The 3,678-nt window shown below is 32.7% G+C and overlaps 2 long non-coding RNA genes across 2 annotated transcripts in view; one reads left to right on the top strand and one right to left on the bottom strand.

Moving 5' to 3' along the window:
- The first annotated feature begins 209 nt into the window (after nucleotides 1-209).
- LOC125681373 (uncharacterized) lies at nucleotides 210-2,781 on the top strand. Its single transcript, XR_008800613.1, has 4 exons — nucleotides 210-649; nucleotides 769-866; nucleotides 1,102-1,203; nucleotides 2,330-2,781. It is a non-coding gene; the product is annotated as an uncharacterized LOC125681373 (long non-coding RNA).
- Nucleotides 653-3,678, bottom strand: part of LOC130052258 (uncharacterized) — a 3,811-nt gene continuing 785 nt past the window's right edge. The window contains exon 2 of the long non-coding RNA XR_008800615.1: nucleotides 653-1,379. This is a non-coding gene — a long non-coding RNA (uncharacterized LOC130052258). The remainder of the gene's footprint in view (nucleotides 1,380-3,678) is intronic.

The following is a 3,678-nucleotide window of genomic DNA, read 5'->3' as shown; positions in this document are numbered from 1 at the left end:
GTAATAATAATAGCAATTCTGATATATTTTTTTCAATAAGTAATTTAAATATATCACTATTTGCATTATAATATGTCCATTGTTTAACAAAATGGGGGCAGCTCCTACCCCCATCCCTCGATTCTACATGCTTGATATTTTATAGAGTCGCAAATAAAAAGTAACAAGTTCTCCTTCCAGAGTTGCATCTTACGTTAAATTTCAGATGCTATGTACGTTATCAACATAAATATGTAATTCTTCTATACAAATGATCTATTATAAATAAAACTTTTATTACATCTTATAGAACCACATGTACTGATTCTGAGCAACGTCGTATCGAATTGGAAAACCGCTATAAAACATTTCATATTCCTTATGTTATGCGTTATTCTTTTTAAAAGGTACTTACAATGTAGCTTTATAGAAAAATAATAATACTGTATCAAATACTATGGATAGTTGATATAGATGTCGGGATTTCACATGCATACAATAAAATTATCGGCTAGTTAAAATGTAAGTTATTATTACAATTATTTGTGCATTGATTTTTTTTTTATTCTCACAGACAAATGCATTGCATGCAATAAGAGTGTTCGCCCCAGACAAGAGGCCATTCAGTGTGAAGGATGTGAACTATGGCAACACAGAGCATGTAATACTGGTATGATTTTATTCTTTTACTTAATGAAAAATAAGAATGGAAAGCAGTTGTATAGTAATGATTAAAAAATTCCATCAAATGAACAATGTAATGGAACACAAATTTTAATAATATGACAGGAATCAGCCGTGACCAGTATAGACGAATAGGGAAACTGCAAGAAGACCTCCAGTGGGTTTGCGCCCGGTGCTTGGAAAATCCTACTGATACAGAAGAGGTACTGGTATACGTTATATTTACATGAATGCAATAACATTAAGAACATTTGTATTAAACATCTTGAAATAATTAAGAACATATAATTGGAAATTAGTAACGAAATATCCTTGACATTTGCTTCCACATAGGACAATTAAGGTTTTAAAATGGATAAATTAATTCTTCATGTCAGGAACACTCAGTAGATGAATCCCTATTAGACACTTCTATAAAAATATATTATATTCTTTCAGTTTGTAGCTGCAGCTGATGCCACATTTCACGTGTCAATAGCCTCCCTTGGTTCATCAGTTGCTGAACCCGATGATGAAGATGAACAGGAGGATGAATCTACAGTAAGATTTTGAATATTATACAAAATTTAATATTATAATTAGCATACTTGATTCTGAAAAATCCGGCCGACTCGAACTGGGTATACCCGGCGACGTGCTGACAATCAAATGACCCGGCTAATGAAAATGACGTTTCATACAACTTTCATATACCACAGAGTGCATGGATACAGTTTCTGAAATTGCAAAAATAGCGCCATGGATGCTTAAGGGCCCACGTACTTCATCGATGAACACATAGAACATCAAACCCGACAAAGGCCATTCGATTTTTAATCACTTCTCGCATTGATGAAACAAACATTTGAATAACGAAAATTGTTGCCACATTCTTTTTTGCTATGTGTTTCAAATGTTTAGTGTTTTGTATTTTGATTTTTTGATTCATATTCAGTTTGAAGTTCATGCCTTAAACCGTTAATATATTCACAATCGAGAGATTAGAAGATACCAGAAATTATAGTAACGAACATTTGACTTTAATCTAATTAATGAAAAGATGTAGTGTTAACTTTCGGAATTACTAGAATAAACTGTAATTCATGAATAAATGTTATACTTTGTACACATGTAGAATAGTTTTACGTTTATTTGACACACAAGGAAGTTGTATAGACGTCGCGCACGGTACTGTTGTCACTTTACGTTACGCTTATAACGTCATATAAATTGTGGCAAAATAATCACGAAAACAACGTCACAATTTAAACAAATTCATTATCTCCAAGCTGTAACATCATAATTAAAGCACATGCATGATTAATAGTTTAAAAATTCAAAATAAATCTTTGTACGTGTACTGTGTACATTCATAAAAATTATGAATTCTTAGAAATACTCCAAAGTATACGTACTGTATTTATTTCACCGTGCCTACAACAGCAGGCATCTCGTATGAAATAAGTTTCGATAGGTTTCGTTTCGCTTCGGTAGATTTCGTTTCATTTCGATTTTGGGGGGGGGGGGGGGGGGAGTGGTCTCGTGAAAACTAGTGAATTTAGATTTTTTTGTGTCAGACGTTGGACTTTTGATCTCGTCCCTTATATTATATGAAAGTTTGAATGGTAGTGTATATGGCGTGTAAAACGGTGCATTTATACACATTTTGATTTATATGCTATTTCAGGGAGAACAAACAATGATCTAGAAGGTTGGCACAACCAAATCAACTCTAGAATGAACTCCAGAGGACGAGTCCCATTTTACCTCCTATTACAAGAACTGTACACAGGGTCACTGCCATCCCCATGCAGGCCAGGCTGCTGACAGAAGGGAAGATGGAGAGACTACACAGGAAACAGTCCTCCAGACTCAACGGTAAACTATTCCAACTTTGGGAGGAATACAATGCCAGACAGATCAGCACCACCCAGCTGCTGAGAATGTGCTCGTAGTTATATGGACCTGTTGACATCTAATGTTAATTTCTGTTCTGTTGTGTTAAGTGTTACTTCAGCGGTGTTGGGGGAAAATGTTTGACTGTATAATTCATTTATTTATTTGAGTGATTGAAAACTGTATGATGGTAAATGTTTGTTTGACATAAGTACTGCTAAATAAAACACATTTAAAAATGCTTCATTTGGTTTTTACTTTACTGATATTGAATTTGCATAGCAAGCAAAGCACTACTAAGCAATTAAAGCACTACACTTATTGATGCTCATCACAAATGCTCTATTAAAGCGGCATGGACACGATTTGAGCTGAAAATTTTCAAATTTTATTTTTCCATTTTTATTGTGAATTGTGAGCTTTACCACTGATATTCAAATTTTTGCTAACAATTAGAAATACCTAATCTAAGCATTCTAAACATTAAAAATGGAAAAATAAAATTTGAAATTTTTTGGCTCAAATTGTGTCCGTGTCCCTTTAATGAACTATGCTAAGGTCAATATGACAGATTAATAAATATTCCACTATAGTCTTTTAATTAGAGAGAAACTGATAATGATTCTCGTTGATAATATCATAACATTGAAATATGTTCAAATGAAATCAGTGATTTTTCTCATATACTTTTTTTGGCACGCTGTTTTTAGCTATAATAGTTCTAAAACTTCATTGCTATTTCTGATTTCAAACATCACTGAAGAGACATTATTTGTCGAAATGCGCATCTGGTGCATCAAAATTGGTACCGTATAAGTTTTACATAATGTTATATGCAGCAAAACAATATCTCCATTTTCGAGGGGATAGAATAAACAACAAAAATGAACTTTTCATACAACATTAATAGTAACATTTGTTGGGGCAAATTTTGTAATAAAAAAAAAAATTGCATATAATTTGAATGTGATTTATCTTTTTATTGATGATATGTATATATTTTCAATAAACATAAACATGCAATGAGTGAAAATCGCATCCTGTCTAAATTTCATGCAGTTTTATCCGCCCGACAATGAGTTAACAACCCTCAGATTACAAACGTATATTGTCAGGATTTTTTCCTCTTTATTATTTTTC

Source organism: Ostrea edulis, chromosome 2, assembly GCF_947568905.1.
Source record: "Ostrea edulis chromosome 2, xbOstEdul1.1, whole genome shotgun sequence".
Lineage (NCBI taxonomy): Eukaryota > Metazoa > Mollusca > Bivalvia > Ostreida > Ostreidae > Ostrea > Ostrea edulis.
Note: the sequence above shows the minus strand (reverse complement) of the source record. Positions and strands in the feature narration are given on the sequence as shown.